The sequence below is a fragment of the Meriones unguiculatus genome, chromosome 7 (assembly GCF_030254825.1).
Source record: "Meriones unguiculatus strain TT.TT164.6M chromosome 7, Bangor_MerUng_6.1, whole genome shotgun sequence".
Taxonomy (NCBI): domain Eukaryota; kingdom Metazoa; phylum Chordata; class Mammalia; order Rodentia; family Muridae; genus Meriones; species Meriones unguiculatus.
In genome coordinates this window covers 3,958,393-3,974,964 of record NC_083355.1, presented here as the reverse complement: position 1 = coordinate 3,974,964, position 16,572 = coordinate 3,958,393, and the positions used below count along the sequence as shown (strand labels likewise).

The window sequence follows — 16,572 nt, the reverse complement described above, 5'->3', positions numbered from 1 at the left end:
GGTTAGGTGGCAGTGCTGTACCCACTGAGCCATATGGCATTACTTTTACTTTCACGTCATGTGTACATGTATGACTTAATATCTGTGCAAAACTCAGGACTCACAAGTAAAAGAAAACATAGCACATTTGTCTTTCTGAGACTGACTTAATTTGCTTAATATGGCTACTTCCACCACTTTTCGTTTGTTGAGACAGAGTCTCATTACATAGCTCTGTCTGGACTTGAATGTGCTGTCCTCCTGCCTCAGCCTCCTAGGTGCTGTGATTACAGGCCTGTTGCCACCAGGGCCGGTGCCAACGCAACGTGGAAAAAGAACAAGGAGCCGGAACATGACTTGACTTGAACTGTCCACCATGAGACGCCGGAGCCACAGGAAGAGTGCTTCCTGACTTCATGCTGCTGGAAAGCTGCTGAGGGGAGCCTCAGCAGCCCACTTCACAGACAGCCTGTGTGGCCCCTGGAAGGCCGGCTTCCACATGGGACTTCCCCTCCACATGGCGGAGTCACCCTAAGACACGATGTTCCTGACTCTGATGGAACCGCTTTTGATTCCGACATGCGAGAAACATCTGAGGCCCTTGCCACACGCCATCTGCTGAGCTTGAATGCCCCCTCAGGTGGAAATTAATTACTATAGCAACAGTGTCAAGAAGTGGTCAGACGGTAAAGGCTCCGCCCCCTGCGTGGGGATTTAGCCCCATTCTGAAAGGGAGAGTTGTGGAGCAGCAGAGATGGCTCAGTGGGTAAAGCTGCACAAACGGGGGGACCTGAGTCTGGATTCCCTCAGCACCCACATAAAAGCAGGGTGTGGTGGTAGGTGACTCTGTTCCCTGTGCTGGGGAAGGGGCAGACTTCTAGAGCATGATGGCCAGCCAGTCTAGCCAATCAGTGCACACCAGAGTTAGTGAGGGACTCTCTTAAGAAATAAAGTCAAGAAAGACAGTTTAAGACACCAATGTTGACCTTTGGCCTCCACATGTGTGTCCAGGGATGTGTGGGCCTGCTTGTACACATGCATACATATGTATGATACACACACACACACACACACACACACACATATACACCAAGCCCAAAATAAAGCGTCACGTTGCCTCCTTTTTTTCTCATGCCTTTTGACATGGGTTAACACAATGGTAATGTCCTCACAGAAGTTAGCACCACGACATCGGATGGCCACTAGAACTGTGAATTGCTAAGTTTATCTCTTAAAAAGAGAAAGAAGATTCCTTTATTTTTATGTCTGAGTGTTTGCCTGGTGCCCGTGGAGGCCAGCAGAGGGCGCCGGATCTCCTGGAACTGGAGTTGCAGACAATTACGACTCACCACGCGGCTGCTGGGAACTGGACCCAGCTCTTGGGCTAGAACAAATGCTCTTAACTACTGGGCCATCTCTCCTGAACCCTCCCCGCACTGTGAGACAGGGCCTCCGGTAGCCCAGTTTAGCTTCACACGCATCAAGCAACAGAGGATGGTCTTGGCTTTCTGATCCTCTCGGCTTCCTCCCCAAGCGCTAGGATGACGTGTGTGGACCATCCTGTGTGACACACGGCTCTGGGGATGGAACCCGTGGCCTCGTGCATTCCAGGCAAGCACTCCGTCTACTGAGCTACACCCCAGCTTTGTCTATTCTCCTTTCCCATTGCCCAGCTCCAGGTATTCTGCAGACTCCGCCTCTGACCCAGGTGCGCACCAGCAGGAAGCCCCGCCCCCGGGCACGCGGAGGGGCGGGGCGGGGCGGGGCTGCGAAGTCATTTCGTCTAATTTTATTCTCAACCAGCCTCCAGCCTCTGGACAGCACCACACCCCCACTCCAAGTAAACTCCTTTTTTGGGTGACTCCAGGAAGGAAAGGAGCTGCCGGTGGAGAGCGAGCCAGGAAGGGCAGGTGATAGGTATCCAGATGCCCAGTGAGAGAGTTAGGAACTAAGCTGGTTTCCATAGCTCCCAGCGCCAGGAGACCAGGCCAGGGAGAGGAGTCAGGCCACACTGGCCCTGCAAGCCCAGGGCAGTGGGATCTTCCCGGGAATAGATGGACAGTACTGAGTAACTGGAAGGGGGAAAAGTAGTGGGGGAGTTGAGTGACAGGTGGGGCCAGGAAGGAATAGATACTGTTTCTTGGGCAGCTTCGGGTTGCCTAAGAGCAGACTCCTTAGACCATTGTCCAGCCCTTTTAGGCTTCTCTGCCCTTGAGCCTCCTATCTCGCACAATTCAAACCCGTCTCCTGGGGGACGAGAGAGGAGATGTCAAAATTTCCGCGCTTTCCTTCAATTTTTTCCTTCCTCCAGCCAGTGGGAAACCCCAGCAATTCCTGGCGCTCACCACCAGCAGCTCCCGAGATGTTCAACATGCTCATATCTGTCAAAAACCATTCAGGAAGAAAAGAGAGAGTCTTTATACCTTTTATCCAGCCAATTTTCCCGGAGGCGCTCTGGGCTCTCTAAGAAAAGAGAAAGAGAGAGCAGAGAGAATCACAATCAGCCTGGCCCCCAGCATCTGGAAGCCGGGTGCTGCTGGCTGGGGGAGGGTTAGGGGGAGGGGGAAGCGGAAGCACCCTCTCTCGCAGGAGGAAGCCTGCCCAGGTGAGAAGGGTTCCATTGCATTTCAAGCTCGGCGGGAAGTCAATCACTTAACACACAAAACCGCAGAGACCTCACCTGCCCTTCCTAACTTAGGACCCCTCCACTCTGGGACGTTTCTGTCCCCCTCCCTGAATCACTTAGGATTCAGGATCCTAAGTGATCCTGAATACACCCACAGATGTCCACTCTGGATGGTTAAGCTGGCCATCAGTTCCCAACGTGGGTTTCCACTGGTAGGAGTCAGTGAAGAGGGGGCCTCCGAGTCCCTGTGCGATCATTGGATGCAAATTAATTCGAATCCATATTAAAGGCAATGCAGCCACTGCGCCGCCCGTGATCCAGAAGCAACAATTGCGTGCTATCTGACGTTAGGTGCGGCTGCTGGCAGCTGCCACCAGTGGAGTGATTGATTGGGAACCCAGGACAGAGGACCATGGTCATTCACGTCGCCATCCACGGACCTGTAGCCAAATAGTTCACAGAGGGAATTCATGGGCTGAGGGTTCACAGTCCCTAACTCCAGCATCTCAGGATGCCACTTGGGAGCTTAGAAACAAAGTGCGTGCGTGCGTGCCTGTGTGCCTGCGTGCGTGCGTGTATCTGCTGCCAAATGCGATTTTTTTGTTTGTTTGTTTATTTTTGTAAAGGCTCAGGATCTTCTGTGCGCACAGTTTTGGACACTTGGTTATTATCGTGTGCACACGAGGCAGCTGTCCTCTCCGCTGTTTTTCAAAGTTCGGTGACAGCACCACGGTGCTACCCCACCCCCCCACTACCTGCCTCCAGAGCACTCCGGAGCCTATCTGAGGGAGAGCTGTTTGGTTTGTGGTGTCTATGTGTAGCGGTGTTTTGCCGCTTGTCTGTATGGACTCCACATGTGTGCAGTGCCCATGGAAGCCAGAAGAGGGCGTCAGGTATTCTGGAACCGGCACTCTGCTTGGTGTGGGTGCTGGGAACAGAACCCTGCTCTTCTGCAAAAGAAGGAAGTGCTTGGGGCAGGAGAGGATACATACAGGCAAACCGCCCGAACACATAAAGTAAGTAAATGTGAAAATGAAATAAAACATTAAGGGCAGCCTGTGTGCACCCCTGTATGTGAATTTTTTCTTAATTTCTTTTCTTTTCTTTTCTTTTCTTTTCTTTTCTTTTCTTTTCTTTTCTTTTCTTTCCTTTCCTTTTCTTTTCTTTTCTTTTTTCTTTTCTTTTCTTTTCTCTCTCTCTCTCTCTCTTTTTCTTTCTTAAACTAGCAGAAACAAGATGAAGTGACGCTCTCCTGGGCTGAAAGACACAGGCATCTTTCTTGAGCTCTAGAGAAATCACCACCATTATCTCTATCTACATTGCTGGAAGAGCGGGTGGCTGTGGGCATTTATTTGTCATGGGCATGCCTCTTCTGGCCCCCTCCACAGACAGAAGGCCTTTTCTTCCCATTCCAACTTTTCATATGAAAAACCAGAGGTCCAAATTGACATTACGCCAGCCCCTCCCCCACCACGACCCCTCTCTTTAGAAGGTGGGAAGAAGCGCCTTTCTCCGTGGGAAGCAAGAGCGAAACTGAGCTTGGCTGGCTCTCTACTGGAGTCTGTGTGAATCTCCATGGTAACACCTGGGTTTCATCTCCAGCCCACCTAGGAGCCACAGCAGGGAGGGCTGTGGGCCAAGGGGCAGCTGAACTTGAACTAGGCACAGGAAAGGCCATCGCTGAGGAGGTCACCCAGGTGTGATGGCAAAGGCTGCTTTGGCTCTTGAAGTGTTTTCACACTTAAGTGGCTGAGAGGGGCAGGTGTGCTGGAAGGCACTGTGAAGCCATTTTGAAACAAGATGGATGGACTAAGTGGCTCATCCAATTGCTGTCTCTTTCAGCTTGGGGGCTAGTCTCAGTGCTGACGGAATTCATTCATAAGGAGGCTTATCCTCCCAACTCAGCATAATTTCGTTCCATTCACACCAGCCCTGGAGCACAAACCATGCCAGGGACTGGGTCTGCAGCCACATCTGGAGAAAGGGAAGGGCCCACTGTCCTGCTGGGGGTGGTGTGAAGACAGGACTGACAGGAGGGCCAGGGGTCAGGCCTCCTTCCCTGCACCCCTTCAGCCAGCCAGCGTTCCTCTCTACCTGTGCCCAACCCCTGAGAGTCCCTCTGGCCCTGGGATTCCCAGTCTCTGGGCAGCACTGGCACACACGATCATGGCAGAGGTCCCCGCCGTCCCCATCCTGACTGTCCGGTTCCTAGTCACTCCTCACATCCCTGCAGAGCTGGCGAACGTGTTGCATGGTTCTTACTTAGTCAAAGTCACGTACTGCTCAGCCAATGATTTGGCACACACATATGGACCCGAGCTACATTGAGAGTCTCAGAGGCTGGGACCCTTCTTCGGCTCCAGAAAGCCTCTGTGTTTGGAAAGCAGTGGGGTAGGGGGTAACAGGGAGGCTGGGTAGCCAAATGCTTCATAGGGCACCTGAGTTGTTCTTCTATGCCTCTCTAGACACCGTGCTACACAGGCAGGAAGTTGGCCCCATATGGGTCTAGTCTGAGCCACATGAGGACAGGTCACCCTGGGCTGGGGTCTTGCTGTGTGTAATGAACATGGGTTCCACCCTTTCTACACCCTGCGCTTAGCCTAGCTCACCTTCTAACCAGCTGTTCCTGTCACCTCACCCCTGCTTGTTCCACCTGCCCGTTCTTGGGAAGGAGGAGAGCAGGGTTTAAGCCCATGCCGCCTCCCGACGATGTTCCAATGCGGAAGAGTGCTCAGCCTTGCCAGCGAACGCCACTCCCAGCCACCCACAAGACTGACATTTATGGTCGTTTTTTGCCCCAGTGAATCAGGTCCAAGGGTAGCTGGGGACACTGTCTACCAAGTCCCAAGTAAGCAGGCCTTAGGTTTTCACACTCAGTTACACTGCCCACTGCCTGGACCTCCAGGTAAATCTGGGAGCTGCAGCCTTCCAGCTGCCTCTGGGGGGAGCCTGGCCAGGCAGGAGGCTCCCAGACAGGCTGCCTCTTCAATGAACGCCCTGCCTGTCCACCGGCCTTTTATCTGCCTCCCCTGCTGGCCTGAGAATGTCCCATGCGTACAGGTCACGACTTAGAGGCTCCATTGTCTCCGTAACCTGGGGCAGAGGCTGCTACAGGTGGGAGGAGGAAGTGGATATTTGCTGAGTGAATAACAGTGCCTGAGCAGGCAGATGAGTATTTGCCTCTGGAGCCAGGGCCTGTCGCCTGTGTTGAAAGTGGCATCAGCTCCTTTCAGGAGAGCGTGCATTCCCAGTGAGCAGGTGCTTCCACGACAACCCCCCTTCCATCCAGTCTCCAGTGAGCGCACGCTTCCATCTCTCTCCCCCAACATCCATCCAGGCTCCAGTGAGTGGGTCCTTCATGCCCCCAACACACCTGCATCCGGTCTCCAGTGAGTGAAGACTTCCAGCTCTCCATGCCCACCCCAGCTCCAGCCAGTCCCTGGCTTCTGCTCCCCACACTTCAGGGCCTTGCCTGGAGATTCTTCCGGACACGGGGCCCTTGTGCTCTATCTGACACCACCCACAGGACACAGCCTCTGGCCCCCAGAGCCTTTCACCCATCAATATTTTAGTCATCAGAAATTAGGCTGGAACCTGCTTGTACAACCACCGGGATGAAAGAACACATCTCTATTAGCTAAACCCATTTTTGGTGTGATCTCACAAAATGACCTGGCAGAAAAAAAATCCCTGCAAGTTGCAATGCAGAGGAAGCCCGCTCACCGGGCAGCTATTCGGCTCTGCAGCTCTGGCTGCCTCCTTCTTTCCTAGCAGGTGCCCACTCGGTACATGAGGGTTGGGGTGTGAGGGCCTAGGGGCAGACTAGGAGTGCTATGTCTCCATTTTCCTTTTCCAGTTAGGGATTCCACATGGGAGTCTGAGGGGTTGTCATTTGACCCACACAGTCCCCCCTCACCCTTTGCTCCAGTTTCTACAGCTCCCTAGAGGGGCAGCTGTGTGCCAACCCCTTGCTGAGCTGGAGCAGATTTACCTGGTCCCCTGTGAGTTACTGCAGTTGGCAAGGAGACCCTCCTGCCGGGGTGGGCCCAGGAGCCTCTGTCTTAACTGTCATGGGCTGCTCAACAGGCCTCACTCTAATGATCCTGAGCCGCTTTAGGAGAACAAGCTGCCTGGAGGGTACAGAAGGCACTTACAAACCCTCTTCTGTGGTGCTCGGATTTTATTAAACGATCTGTTTCTGCTCACTCCCCGAGGGGAACTGGAGGTGAAGGGCACAATTTTATCAATAAAAAATTAACCGGGGGTGGCTTAAATACAACGTTGGGTGGTAGTGATCATGATGGGGAGCCACATCAGTTAAGGTGGCTGAAAGTCACCTGTAGATAGCTGGAAGCAGGTGTGGAAGGGGAGGAGAGCAGAAGGGGAGGGGAGCGATGGGAGGATGAGGACAAAGAGGAGAGGAGAGATAGAGAGAGGAGAGGAGATATGAGAAGAGATGAGAGATGAAGAGAGAAGAGATGAGAGGAAAGGAGAGATGAGGAGAGGAGAGGACAGGAGAGATGAGAGGAGAGGGGAGGAGAGGACAGGAGAGGACAGGAGAGATGAGAGGAGAGGGGAGGAGAGGGGAGGGGAAGGGAGGAGAGGAGAGGAGACAAAGAGTAGAGAAGGAGGAGATGGAAGGCCCCTCACTTGTGGCCCTGTGCACCTGCCAGGGTCACTGGAAGTCCTTGAAGTTTCTGGCCACCAGAGGCCACTGGGGCAGCATTCAGCTCTGAGCTCACTGCTGCTTGTAGGTCTTTGAGAAGGAAGCCCCGTAGGGGAATCAACAGGGCAGCAGGGAAAGAGTGGGGACGCTGTGTTTGGGTAGCCCAGACTCCTGTCTCAGGAAGCCTGAGCGCAATCCTGCGGCCCCCTAGATCTACATCCAGCTCCGTCCGGGTTTCTCCAGGTCCCCAGCTTTCCTAGTGCAATGAGGCCTGAATGGACACCGCTCTGGACCTCGTAATAACAGGACCCACAACAGCACCAGCTGGATGTCACTCAACATGGCTAGGGACCATGCCCTTCGGGGCTACACTACTGATGACACCATTATGGGGTGGGCGCTAGAATCATTTCCAGCTTCTCACTGACAAGCACAGAGCCCAGGGAGGGGAAGCAGATCAGCCCCACAGGCAGTGTGAGCTGCAGCTTGGTTTCTCTCCAGCAGGCTCACTCTGGGCTGCTTGCTCTGCGCAGGCCTGGCTAATATGGAGTCCACAGTATCAGCTCATGTGTGGAAGGCAGGCCTCCTTTCCCTGGGAACAGACCCTGCGCTCAGCCTGCTCACTTCCGGCTCCAGCTTCGACCCGCTGCTGGCCTGGGATGCGAGTAGCCTCGGCACCACACCTTAGCCACAGCCTCCTTTCTGTTTGCAACAACCTGGCTGTCTTTACCCTGAGCATCTGCATGCAGCTGTCTCCGACACTAGCTTGGAGCCTGCGAGGCCTGAGTGCTTTAACCAGTGGCTGCTGTGTGGGCCGGAGGAGCTGGGTACTGTGGACTGCTCCCGCTGCATACGGGGTTCCACTGGAGGGACAAGGCCAGCTGGCACCTTGCACCCCCATTTCTCTTTTGTATCCACTGAACCAAGCACAACCTGTGGATTGAAGGGAACTCTCACACCACAGTGGTAGCTGTGGGGCTAACGGTCTCTAAGCTTCTGCGGGTTGTACCCAGGCCTCCCACTCAGGCCCAGCACTGGGCCATTCCAAGGCGGTACGCAGATGAGATGGCTACCAGGCGGCTATGCTGTGCAGGAGGGTGGACACATTCGTGTCCACACAGAACCTCTGACCGTGACCTTACTGGAAACATGGTCTTTGTATATGTAACTGGTTGAGATGGTATTGACTCGGGGTGAGCTCCGCTCTAATGACAGGTGTCTTTACAAGAAGAGGAGGTGACACAGAGACACTTACACGGCAGGAAGGTGGAGGCAGAGTGACATGTCTGTGGCTGGAGGAAGGATGCCAACACCATGCGGAGGCTAGCAGAGGCTGGCAGAGGCCAGCAGAGGCTGGCAGAGGATGACAGAGGCCGGCAGAGGCTGGGAAGGCCCTTCCCCTAGAGCTCCCAGATAAAGCTAGTCTTCCCAGCCTCAGCTCTGGAATCTGCCTGTATTGCCAGCGTCTGGGTCTAGAACTGGGAAAGAAAACATTTCTGCTATTTAGGCTACCCAGTCTCGGCTCATTTGTTGTGGGCAGCCACCCAGAATTCTCCCCGCAAGCTTTCAGGCAATCCCTTTAATGTGAGTCTTGAAAGGAGGTGTTTCCTGTGGAGCAGGGGCTGGCCGCCATGGTAGCCATACGCAGCCCAACCCAAGAGCCCCAGGAAAATTCCCTTGAGGAGTGTTTTGTGGATTTTTTTTCTTATTGTGAAATAACACATGTAATGTTCAGTATCTTAGCCATCTCCGGGTGTGTGAGGGCCTGCGTAGACATCACTACCCTCTCCACAACTTCGTCTCCTCTTAACCTGGGCCACATTAAAGGCTGAATTCCAGCCTACAGCCCCTGGCTCCTGCTAGTTCCCATCTCCTTTCTTTCTCTCTTTGATTACATTCATTTGTTTCCCGTGTGCACGCACATACATTCATGCCTGGGTAACTGTGTGCTGTGGCACGCACATGAAAATCAGAGGATAACATGCCAGCTCTCTCCTTTTACTTTGTGTGCCCTGGAATCACACTCCATAAGCCATAACCCTCTGAGACAGCTCTTTCCCTCTCCTTTATGTCATTGGATTTGGTAGCTCGTGAATGTGACACGCTCCCCATGGGCTCTCGTGTTTGAACATATGGTCCAAGCTAGCGGAGTTGTTTGGGGAGGTCACGAAATCTTTGGGAGATTGGACCCAGATACCTTCCCTTCCTCATCCCCTCTAGCTGGTACACACATACCGCCAGGGCAGGCCTTGAGGGTTATATCCTGACCCTGCTCCTCATCCTGACTCTGCCTCCTACATGCTAATGTGTGAGGAGCTGGGATACACATGCCCCCTGCCATGATGGATTGTATCCCTGAAACCATGAGCCAACTTCCCGCCCCCCCCGCCCAGGTTGCAAGGAAAACAACGCATGCACTCCTGTAGCTGGAATCGTACAGAACGCGTCCTTTTGCATCTGGCTTCCGTTGCTACCCACAGTCTCCTCAGGGCTATCACCATGTGGCAGGTGACAACACTGTTTCTTCCCTTCTGACAGACAGGCAATCTTTTCTGCAATAACAGGGCATTTTGTGTCTCTATTCTTCTCCCTAGGACCATCTGGGTTTTCAATTGCTTTTTAATACAACAAGTCTGATAACTGGCCACATTCCCCATTTTGCTTTTGCGACCAGCAAGTTCAGAAAGGAGGCAAGAAGCTCAAATTGACCACTTGAAGGCTGCCATTCAGCCTTATTTTAGATCCCAGTCTTTCCAACCTTCCGACTTTGACTTCAACCACTGACTTCACGAGGACAGATGCCAAACAAATAAAAAGGTGGGCATATATATGAATTAAAAGCAGTCCATAAGGTCACGTGGCCATCCCATTGGAAGAAGTACCCAGACCTGCCACCTTGCTGTCAAGGCCTGGGCACAGTCATAGTGTGTGAGAGGGCTGCAGTCCCCACTGGCCCCCGAGGAGCTCACACCCCATCCACAGACATCTCTGCCTGCCCTGCAGGTTTCGGGTTCATCTCCCTGGTGTCTGACTTATGCTGAGGACAGTTTCCTTTAGCGCAGATGGAGGACTGTGGGACTATCTGAGCTCCCCTCCATGGCACCGGGCTCTGAAAACCTAGTGCTCTCTCCCATACTCAGCTTAAACAGCTCAGTGTTGGCCACATCTGGGCAGCTGTCCAGTCTGTCCTTGGCAGGCATAGCTTGGCTCCTGTTCCCTTTGTTTCTTTAAAAACATGCCCCTCTTCAGTGTGGAGGACCAGCCAGGACAGTGTCCACAGCTGCTGATGCGCCTGTGTGCCCCAGGCCTTCCCCTGCGAGGTGCTTCCTGGGAAGCAGGGTCAACTCATCTCTCACCTTGGGATGGACACTGCTCAGACACATACCTCCGAGGCAGGGCTGAATTAATACTCAGGGCAGGGTTTGGAGAGGAGTTTGGCGGTAGAATGCTGGCTTAGCCTGCTTGAGGTCCTGGGTTGGATTCCCAGCACGACAAACAGATAAATAAACCCCAGCTCAAGGTAGACAGCACCTTGCAGCGCGTGCACCGCCAGGGCTTGCAGGCTTCTTAGATGAGCATGGTTTGATATCAATAATTTAGATGTGGCCTTGCTCCTTTGGGAGACCGGGGAAATCTCATTTCCTAAGCAAATCCCCTAAGAAGCCAACCAATTCGCTCTTCTAAGATGTCCAGAAATCTGTCTCAATTGACAGACCTATGCAATGAAAGCTGAAAATGGGCTGAGTGCTGAGAAGGCTGTACAGAGACCCCAGAGACTGGCTGGGGCTGGGGGCAGCCCAGGACCGGGAATATTCTCAGTCGACCTTGGGTGGGTGCTAAAGGGTGGACATAGGGAACACACCTGCATTGTCTGAATTTGAACAACTAGACTCCCACGTGTGGCCACAGATGAACATCAGAGACAGAGGACTTGGAGTCTGCGACTCCTCCCGCCCCCAAGGAGAGGAGAGAGGAAAGGAGTCATGGGAAGGTGTGCCAGGCCCATCTCCCTTCAGGTGGAGACCCTGTACCAGTCGGGAAATTCCCCCACTCCACGGTGAGGAATTTGGGTTATTCATTTGTGCTGTGGGTATAAGACTTGACCACTGGGGAGAGAACAGAGCCGCCCATGGAAGCCACAGGGACCTGCTACTGGTCAGGGCACATACCTTTCCCTAGGTTCACCCTGGCCGAGGTTTTCACCCAGACAAGGCAGCCAGGGTGGGCTTTCCATGGCCCTGGGACCGGATGGAAGTCTGGGGCAAGCCAGAGATTTCTACAGTTTCTACAGTGAGCTGGGTGTGTTTGTGTGGAGGTGGGAGGCAGGGGGAATGGGTCCTCAGAGATCACATTTGCACTGGACTCATTTGCCCCGTGAGTTCTCTCTTCCAGGGGTGTGATGTAAACCTGAGTGGATACAGTATCACTTCTGTAAGATAGACTACACCCCAGCCTTAGCTGGTTTCACTGGATGCTGAGAATATTTTTTAATATAATTTATTTTTACGTTCATTGGTGTTTTGCCTGATGGAGCTACAGACAGTTGTGAGCTGTCATGTAGGTGCTGGGGATCGAGCCCAGGTCTTCTGGGAGATCAGCCAGTGCCCTTAATCACTGAGCCATCTCTCCAGCCCCTAGATGCTGAGACTCTTTGTGATAGAAGCAAGAGCAACTGGTGGGCACTAGCTTGTGCTCAGGCCTGCACGGGCACAGAGGGACACTCTACAGATCTTACCCAGTCCTGGAGAGCTCTGCCAGGTGGTGGATTTAGGCACCTGTGAGGGAGGTCAGCTCCCACACTACCACTGGCCTTAAGCATCTGTCTTGTGTGTGGGGGGGGTGGGATTTTTATCAGTTGCTTCTCTTGTAGTTGTTACAAAATACAGAGGCGGCTTCCGGGGTTCACAGTTTGAGGGTGCAGTCTGTCGTATGGGGGGGCAGCATGAGCTCACCGCTTCTACAGTCAGGAAGTGGAGCATGAGGCCACTGGTGCTCACCTTGCTTCTTATGAAGTTTGGGCTTTCAGCCCATGGGACGGTGGGCACACCTTTAGGGTGTGAGGCGCTGGGGCTGGAGGCAGTGGCATCAGCGACCTGCAAAGCAAGCCAGCATCCAGTCTTTAAGAAGGTCCCACCTCTGTGGCTTCCTTTCTGGTCTCAGAGGCCCAGTGGGCAGCCCAAGGCCGTATGGCTACTGCCCATCTTCTCCCAGAAGGTTTGTATGTTTCCCTAGCCCAGGGAGTGTCTTTGCAGTGTAGACAGAGCTATTCCAGTGAGTCTGCCCTCCTCAGGTCAGCAGCACACACTTGCCTCTTCCTGTCACTGGCACAGGATGCCAGAGACACACTCCTCCCCAAATCTACCCGGCCCTGCAAATCCACCTCTGAGACGACGGAGGAGCCCGGGGACCAGAGCCGCTTCTGCTGCGGTTGGGCTGCTGGCAGCTACAGCCCGCTCAGATCTCAGAGCTTTGTGCTTGGGCTGCAGTTTGAGGCATGTGGAGTTGCTGAGCTGTAAGCGACAGGGACCTGCTGTTAACCACTCCCTCCGGTCAGTGAGTGCATCCTGGCCGCTGGGCTCCAGCCTGCTGTTGCCGCTGCCTTTGCTTTTCTGTTGCTTTGCGCTGGCATGCCCCCCCCCCCCAGGCCAGCCCTCCCTGAGCTAGCTCATTCGTAGACAGTCCTAACAGCTGGTTTGGGAGTGTGCTTACTTCCAGTCCAGGCTCCCGATATTCCAGGCCACTGTTCTGTCCTTCTGGGGCCAGAACTAGATACCTCGAGGTAAATGCTGAAGTCAAGCACCTACTGCAAATATTCAAGCCAGTGTGCTGTGGTTGGTTCACCTGTCCTATCCCTAGAAACAGAAGGTAGGCTCTTCTCTCCATCCGTCCCTTAGGCTAGGTGGGTACCTTCCTGTGTAGTCCTGGTTGAACTGTGTCTACTGAACCCCTCCATGTATCTTACTACATAGAGCAAAACCAAACCCCAGGTGTCCCCAAGCCCAGGACTGAGGAGGAAACTCAGTCAAAAAGTGCTTGTCTCCCCAGAATACACCTACTAATGGAGGCTGTGATGGTCTGCGCTTGTAGCCTCAGTGCTAGGGAGCCAGACACAGGGGGACTCCTGGGGAAGGTTAGCTGGCCAGCTTAGCCTTATTGGCGAGCTCCAGGCCAAGCAGATGGGTGGGCGTTTCTGAAAATGATGGGAGAGGTCGTCCTCCACAAGCAGGCACACACATGTGAGCACACACTTAGATCTATACTTACGAATATGAACACACAAACACGCACGTACATATTGTTTAAAAGCCTGGCCAGCCCTCCTCAACCCCTCATTCTGCCCCCACCACGATACCCGCTAGCTTGCCTCTAAGGATCATGGCTCCTGTAAGACAGAGTCGGCTTTAAGGGGGAGCATCGAAGGCTTCCCTGGAGGGTGGAGAACAAGTTAGCACTTAGTTTAGCTTGGAGCCACTGCAGATCCTCAGAAAAAAACTAATTCACTTTCAGGATTAACACGTCTGTGCTCATCAATTTCAGGCCTTCTGCAAAGGGTGTCAGAAGTAAGAGGCAAACATGGATTTTTATTTTTTATTTTTTTATCAACCCACATCCTGGTGCCCGTCTGCCTGGGACTAACCTACACGGACAAGCAGCTAATTTGCAGACGGTGCCTGGATTGACAGTTCCGTTTATTTAATAACAGATAGCTCCTGTCTCCCCGGCTTCTGCTCATATACAAAGTCTTTGCTGAGACAGAAAACATGATAAATTGTGGATGTGCTTACTCTTACATTCCTGAGGCCCTGAGGCTAATGGTCAGAACTTCAGATAATAATAACAGAAACAACATTTTGGGTTGTTCTTTTGGAAATGTGTCTAATGAGGACAGTTAAGTAAGCAGATAGCAGAGTGTGGGTGGCAGTGTCCCCGTAGGCCGATTCGCTTTGGTGGCTCAGCACTGGATGGGGCTTCGCTTCGCTGGATAAATGTGGAGGCGTGGTTTCATGCAGCCTGCCTCTTGGTTTTGAAACAAACAAACAACCAAACAAACAAACAAACCCAAACCAAAACAATAGGATGGACACACCCCAAGAAAGGATACCATACAGGGCTCCCCTAGATTGATACTTCAGGGTGTCTAACACCAACCCAGCCTCCTGAGCCAGCACCCCTGGCTCAGCGCTTCATGGTGCTACGTACTTTGGACTTGGACAATCAGTTTGTGCCTAGGCTTCACCCTCCTACAAACGCGCTTTCTGAGAGCACCTGCCAGCATATGTCCAGCCCAGGTCAGTGTGAGGGGCTGAGGACCAGCGCTAGCTGCTCCTAAGATAGTCCATAGCCCCAGCTTTAGTCGATGGCATCACTACTGACTAAGCACCTCAAGTTCCGAGGTTTTAGTCATGCTCACTTCCCAGGGTCCACCCACTCTCCCGTCTTGGCACCCCTGTGCCTGCCAGCTCCCGTCGATTGCTAAAGTAACACCCCATCCCCGGTCTCGGTCCTATCTCAGAGGCTCTGAAGACCCTGTCTGTCCTCAGCTCGGCAACCATCATGGATCCATTCCTAGTTCTGTACAAACATCTTGGTTCCCCACTCTGCTTTGTCATGTTTCAGATTTTTCTTCTCCCCACCCCTCTACCCAACACACTCTCATCAATGGAATGATCAGGTGGCCTGCGGGGTGCCCTTGTCCCCCTCTCTCAACACAACCTGGTAGCTGTGCTCGCTGCCAGTTCCAGCCCTCTGTCTTTGGCCGGCCCATGAACCATGCACATCAGCCTTCCTCAGCGGTTCTCGCCATCCTTCTCCAGTCTTCCCAATCCTCTCCTCCAGTGGGCACCGAGAGCTCTTCCCAGGGCCCTCTCTTCATTCCCGTAACTGTCTCCCAGGAGATGTTGTCGCTGTGCTGGGATCAGCCCCACCCCCACGTTCATGACATCTGACTTTGTAGTCCTAGCTGGGATCCTGAGGGCTAGGCCCAACTCAACCTCAGATAACTCCAGCTCAGTTATGGTCACCTGGGTGTCACAGCCCCAACTCAGCCAAGGTCATGGTTTGAGACTAGCACCAAGAATACTAAATTCATCCCTGTGTCAGGCCACAGACCCAACTCTGAGCAGATGAGCAGATTGTCAGGGTTCTTTTGATCCCTCATTCCCCCACCCACTGCCCAGTCCTGGTTCTATCAGCTGGACCGACCCACAGGGTCCCTCTGAAGCCAGCCTGTGCCTTGGTCATGATCTTTCCCTCTAATCTCAGCAGTCTCACTGCCTAGAGTGCCCCCCAGAGGACGGAGGCTAGCACTGCACAGCGCACCTGCCCTGTCTTAGCATGCTAGAACTATTTGTTCCTTTGGTGTGTGTCTTCCCTCTTCACTGTCAAGATTCAGGAGCAGCAAACTGAACCTTCTGACCACCCTCCCCCCACTGTTCCCCAGCAGCACCCAGTACAGGATGGCAGAGCTGAACACATCTGAAGGTCAGAGCCATATGCTGGACAGGACGCAGGGATCTGTCGGCTACAGAAGGGGCCTCCCCTCCCCACCTTTTGTTCCCCTGGCTGGAAGAAGACTGTTGGAATGGGTGGCACCAGGCTGTTTGCCAAGTGCCCTTCTTGTGGCTGGGGACTCTGGCAAGGCATGTTGGCTGCCTTAGCACAGCCTAAGAACTTAACTCATGCCGGAGGAGCAAGGAACACCATGTCAACTGCCTCCTAGCATCAGATCAAGGCACGCTTTCCCTCCACAGCCCTCCAAGTGGGGAGCTTCCTGGTCTATGATCCCCCAAATCCCTCTTCCCAGGGCCTCAGGGTTCAGAGCACAGGGCACTTGACCCAGTTACTTGACGACTGACCTTTTGCCCTGGCTCTAACCCCAAGCCTCTGGAGCTCCCAGCTCCTCCATACCCTTTGCTCCCAGTTGGGACCTGGGGTGGGGGAAAACCCCCTTTTCTCAGTACCTGTGGCAAACTGTCACTCCTCTTCTCTGACCCTATGGATTGAAGAGGCACCCTAAGTTTACATGTGCATGGAGGGGCCATGACTACTATAGCTTCCCCTGGGGTGTGAGAAAGGGCAGCCCCTGTGTTCAACCCTGGAAGCTGTGGCCATGTTGGTCTTGGTATCAATGGGATTAAATATAGGTAGAATAAAGTCTGCTGGATATCTGACCTTATATTAGGGTGCCAAGTCTGTGTTCTCCTGTGGGCCGTGGCTTTCAAGACCCCAGACAGCAGGAGGTACTTTCTCATGGAATATGAGAAAGACTTGACCAGTCACCACTGGCTTTGAAGATGAAGAA

General features: G+C 53.3%; 1 protein-coding gene across 4 annotated transcripts in view; it reads right to left on the bottom strand.

The window, feature by feature from the left end:
* The window catches only part of Rbfox3 (RNA binding fox-1 homolog 3), a 398,556-nt gene that overhangs the window by 114,486 nt on the left and 267,498 nt on the right, over positions 1-16,572 (bottom strand). Inside the window, exon 4 of one of the 4 annotated variants that reach the window (XM_021639830.2) lies at positions 2,403-2,442. The exons of the other annotated variants lie outside the window; for them this stretch is intronic. The gene's annotated coding sequence lies outside the window, so the exon portion shown is untranslated. The remainder of the gene's footprint in view (positions 1-2,402; positions 2,443-16,572) is intronic. 4 annotated transcript variants of the gene reach the window in all.